Below are 6,169 nucleotides of genomic sequence, written 5' to 3' on the forward strand. Positions count from 1 at the left end.
ATGTGCGTTTTGTGTACAAGCTCCCAGAATATCTGGAACGAAATTCCCTTTAGCGTTTACTAAGCTTTGTAATGGGGGAGGGGAGTGTTTATTTATATAAAGAGCATAGACAAGTTATTTATTACATGTCTCAGTATGTTTGCCACTTGTCATACTGCCCAAATCATGTTTATGTTAAAACTGGCATTTTATAAACAAATGTAAGAACTGTAATATTGTTAGTTTGAAGTTCACACTTACTTTCCTCTCCAAAGAGTGATTAAAGAGGTTTCTTTGGTTGAAGTAGGTGTTGGCATTATCTGCCCAAGCCTGAACATTGTATGTTGATTCCCTTTGTTAAGATGAATGAGGAATGCTCAGGACTCAACTGTCGGATGATCTGAGAGAGGGGGAGAGAGAGAGAGAGAGAGAGAGAGAGAGAGAGTGTGTGTGTGTGTGTGTGTGTGTGTAACTTTCAGAGCAAAATGTGTAGCTTGCTGGTACTTTATATCCAACATCTTAACTAGGCCCTTTCTTGAATCTGCTTGTAAGGCAGAGAGAACTCCCATCGGGGTAACTGCTGCCTGGCTGTGACCATAGCACTTTGTTCAAGAGGAAAGACACCCTCCTTTAGATTTTTTCCAATGTCATTCACTCCACATGTGGCTGACCCCCTCAAACGTGGTCACCCCCTGCAGATGTGCGGCCTAAGCACCCACATGGTTAGTTTTGAACGTCTTCTTTAATGTTGCAATGGTACATAGTTTTTTGATCCCTTCTGTCTTCTAACTTCCTACAATTTTTTCAAAGAAAATTCTATTTTACTACCTCTAAAAATAGTCAAGAAATACCGGTCAGTTCTCTTACCTGTCTGATCAGAGAAATAGGTGTTTCTTTGTCTAGAGTTAATATATCTGCTGTCAATGGATTATCAAATTTTTGATCTGCATAGCGTATTGATGATTTTGAATGGCTGAGAACCGACTTCAGGGGTTTCATGTTACAGATGTTTCATGGGGATCTGTTATCCTTGTGTTGTGTGGTATGGAAGTGCCCTGTCCAGTAGACAGAATGCCAACAAAACACCCTGAATTAAATATGCAAATGTTTTTCTTCTCCCTCTTTTTTAATTTCACTGGGTCCCGTCATCACTACAAGTGGTAAAAAATTTGCAATTTAAATGAGGGCTGTATATTTGGTAATTATGCTTGCCAAACAGAAATTTTATGTATGTATACCAACAAAGAATTACTCTTGGTTTCTGTGAAATGTACAAAAATCTAAGTGTTGAATCAGTATGAAGTGGAAACATTTAATGGAATAAAGATAAAGATATTTAATCACTATGGATAAAATAATGCATCACAAGAAATCAGGACAGCACCCCAATTTCGATTTTTGCATTTATATATCAAAACCATTTTCATGTGTGCTAAAATGGGATCATGATACCTGTAATTTGTGAAAGGTAAGAATTTAAGAGTATTACAAATTTCAGTTGCTTTAGCTTCAAATATACATCATATCTCAAAACAGGGATAACATTGTTAACTGTGTTAAAGAAACTCAGATGATGATTATAACTGGTCCATTAATTTTCTCTACGTAAACAGACCCTTGTAAAGGGTTCAAAAATAATGCATGCCTTGGAATATTCATGCTGCCTTCCCAAGCCAACTCAAGCAAGACAAATTAGGTGGATGCCATCAACTGTCTTACCAGATTTATGGTAAAATTTACAAGATTATGCAGGATTCTGTACCAACACATCAAATTTTTAGGTTTTCACTAACATATAGTTTTTGGCACCTACTCAACACGGTTTACTGTATTTGCTACCATAATTATGTACCCCTGTCGGGCATTCAGTTCAAGTCCTTACCTTTAGCTGTAGAATGAGTTTGAAAGTGTTACAACTTGACATACTTTCTTGTTTTGTTCATTCCTAGAAGATGGCACAGTGAAGGTGCTCTGAAGGTGACCAGGAGAAAATGCTTGCTCTTCTCCATGTCATGACCACCTGGCACTGTCAGAAGTTGGCTTATGATGCCAGGGCCTAGGCTCCAGCCCAGCCCACAGCACAGACCAGGGCAAGCCCGGGTCATGTACCCATTCATGTGCACTCAGATCTGAGGGCCAGGCTCCATAGTCAGCAGCAAACGCATTTATTACATCAGGTTCATTCCGGAGAGTTCATGTGGTTTCAGTTTCATTAGGCAAACTCAGGATAGGTTTAGGTGGGTAAGCTATCCCACAAAAAAAAAAAAAAAAATTCTCAGTCTGGGTAAGCACCTAAGTCCCAGTGATTCAAAATAGAAGAGTTCTTTAAGCCTAAAGAAAGGTCATCTCCTATTCAATGTTGTAAATCGCAACTATTTTTCCCTCCATAGTGTATGCTTTGGAAAAAAAAAACGAACGGATTTTTACCTATCAGGATGTAGTATAGTTTACAACAAGGCTGATCAAAATATAATTTTTTTATTCGAACAAGGTCCTTAGTCCACTTTTATGTTATAGTTTATGCTATGTAATTATGGGTAATAATTAACACCTCCTTCCTTAATGTTTATAATTATCTTTTCCCCTTGAGGAACAGTGCAAGCTGTTTGAGAGTATCCAATTCCAAATTAAAATCAGCATTATCTCTTACAATGTACTGAATCAGGAAAACAGAAATTGTCTATATTGTGTTCATACACAGCGGTCTGTGAAGTGGTGAGTTTAGGTGATCTGTTGGGGAGAAATGAGAAATCTACCGTAAAATATTGGGTTAAAATAAGTTAGTATTTGTGTATCTGATTAAGTAAAAATAAATCCTACTGATGAGATGTCATCTTAAAACAATCTGCTTGCCAAAGATGTGCAATAAATTTCAGATTATGTATACATTTGGTACTAGCATTATGGTTTGAAAAGGCAAATGCTTGTTGTTCTTATTATTAGGACGCGTTTTAGTGTAACTGGAGGTTAACATTTCCCAGTGCTTCAGGGCCCTGATTTTACATATACAGTCAGGATGCAGCAACAGCTCCTAAAAATTACGCTCAGAATAAATGATAACACTTTGTTATAATTTTAAAGGGATTGTATTATTAAAGAAAATTATTACCACATAAATGGCAAAGTTCTTTGGGAAAATACAATTTTAGGACAGAAAAACAATTTTTCTCAGTCCATCACCCTGTTCTGAGAAGAGCTACATTATACATCATCCTGGCTAGATCTGTGGGAATCTTATTTCAGAGACTTCTGGAAGGCTAAGGTTTCCAGAGGGAATAGGACATGGGAAATCACCATGCTGGCTTTTACTGTACATTCCAAATAAAAAGCTATCCCTTCTAGCAGGTGCCCCAAAGCTGGAAATTTCCCCTAAGCGGATTGACTCTCCCAGGGCTCCCCCACAACTCCCCCACAGGTGTCTAAACTTCTTATAAAAGTGTCCCACAGAAAAGATATCTCCTAATATTCAGGACATGCAGAGAACAGTCTCTCATAATTGCCCACACATGTTCTCTTACAGCTAACAGAGGACGGGGCAGAATGTCTCAACACTCATTACTAGCTAACCTTGTCTAAGCTCTGCCACCCAGTGCCTCCCTGGAGGTCACAAGCTGATGGTCCCCAGGCCTTTCAGATTTCGTGCCCTACCTGATTCCCTCAGTGTCTGTGACTTCCCCCTCCCATCCCCCTTGGATGACTGCCCTCTAGGGATCTTCAACATCAAGTCCACCGGAGCATTCACCAGCATGAATTCTTCAGTGGCTCCCCCTCAGCTGTGGGAATAAAAACTCACTCCTGAGCATGGTCCATGAACTACTTCACGATCTAACTCAGGGACTCTCACCTCTGAGGCACTCTGGAATCTGGTTCTAGAGGTCTAGGGCAGGCTCTGGGCATCAGGTGACTCTATTATGAAGCCAGAACCATTGATTCTTGCCCCGGCTGCTTGCTGCAGGCTTAACTTTTGACCCACACACTTGGGTTTTGGAGCCTTGCCAATGTTACTGCCCTGGCCAAACATGCCCCACTCCCTTTCTGATTTCTGCTCACCTCTCTCTGGACATGAGGGCAGAGGTATACCATCCCTCCAAAGTCTTCTAGAACCCAAAACCCTGAGGCTCATTCACAAAACTTAGCAGTTGAGGCTCGTAAAATGCTGAAAGGATGCCATATCCTTTATAAACTTCTGAGGCAAGTTCAATGCCCCTAAAATAAGATTCCATATACTATTAAGTTGAACTATGAGAAACTGCAGGTAATTTTGACCTAGAAAAGTAGCAATTTCATGTGGCTCAACCTAAATACTTTGGACATTATTATGGAAGTTGCTCAGGGACTCAAAAACAAAACAACACAAACTTTAGTGGAGCAGATTTAATTTCCCTGAGATCATAATCCATAAATTATACAAAAACTGTCTACAGAACAGTGGTTTTCAAAGTTTACTGTGCACACAGAGCAGCTGGGGATTTTGTTGAGAATGGTTCCCAGCAGGTCCGTGCTGGGGTGTGAGTGCATGTTTAACAAGCTGCAGGGGAATGTGGACACTGCTGGTTCTGGAACACACTTTGGAATATCCACACATCAGACATTTTAAGGAGAGGTATAGGCATACATCAGAGATACTGTAACCTGGTTCCCGACCACTGCGATAAAGTTAAATATTGCAATGAAGTGAGTCAAATGAATTTTCTGGCTTCCTAGTATACATTAAAAATTATGTTTATACTATACTATAGTCTATTAAATTTATAGTAGCATTATGTCTAAAAAAACAATGTACATACCTTAATTAAAAAGACTTTATTGCTAAAAAATGCCAACCACCATCTGAGCTTTCAGCAACTGGCAATCTTTTTGCTGGTGGAGGGTCTTTCCTCAGGGTTGAGCAGGGTGGTGGTTGGTGAAGGCTGGGGTGGCTGTGGCAATTTTTAAAAATAAGACAACAAGGAAGTTTGCCACATCAGCTGACATTTCCTTTCACTTGAACACTTAAGAAGCCACTGTAGGGATGTTAACTGGCCTGACTTCAATATTTTTGCATCTCAAGAAATAGAGAGAGGGCCAAGGACAGGGCAAGAGATGGGTGACCAGCCAGTTGGTGGGGCTCTTGGAACACATACACTTAAGGATTAAATTCACCACCTTATAAGGGTGTGGTTCATGGCACCCCAAAACAATTATAACAGTAACATCAAAGATCACTGATCATACATCAACATAGCAAATATAATGAAAAAGTTTGAAATATTGTGAGAATTACCAAAATGTGACACAGGCGCAAAGTGAGCAAATGCTGGTGGAAAAATGGTGCCAATAAACTTCTCAACACATGGTTGCCACGAAATTTAACTGGTTAAAAAAAATATATTGCAGTATCTGTGATGCACAATAAAATTAAATGCAATGGAATGAGGTATGTCTGCATAATATTTATCTAAAAAAAAAAACCCCACAGGAGTGTGGACAATAGCAAAAATGTTTGTCTACTCTCTATATGAAGATCAACCCTGGTTTTCATTCCCATTTATCTGGTAACTATAAAGCCTTAATAAATTTATAGGCTTTATTTAACCACAAAAATAAAGTGCTAGGATTTCAAAAATTTAATAATGACTACATTAAAGAATGTCTAAGAAACTTGCCTGTTTCTGAGTGCACAGAAAATATAATCTTCGGAGAAATTCAACTTCATTGCATAAACCCTTGATTACTTATTGCCCTTTGAGTCTAAGCTCTATGCCAATTTGGTGTGCTCCTTAAGGGCCACACCATTTTGTATTATATTTTGCTTTCCTCAAAAGCACTTAGCACTTCACAATCACAACACTTCATAAAAAGTTAGTATTTTCCTTGTAGCTAGATAGGAGAAAAGGACAATCTTCAGACATCCAATTAATTGTCTTAAACATTTGGGTTTAACCCATACACAACTTCTAAAACTAGAGAAACTTTTTTTTTCTGCTTTCATACAATACATTTACAATTATACGTGTGTTGGTTGAAAACAAGAGTAATTTCCCAGCGGACCAATGAAAAAGAATGAGAGGAATGTGAACTTCAGTAGTTTGCATGAGGAAACGAGAGGGGGCTCCAATATAATTATTATTAATAGGTGACATCATCCAAGTAGCAAGAATCACACAAATGCTTCCCTGTGTTTTTGTGCTAACCCTCACTCTGAGCCTCC

Source organism: Neovison vison, chromosome 8 (assembly GCF_020171115.1).
Source record: "Neovison vison isolate M4711 chromosome 8, ASM_NN_V1, whole genome shotgun sequence".
NCBI lineage: Eukaryota > Metazoa > Chordata > Mammalia > Carnivora > Mustelidae > Neogale > Neogale vison.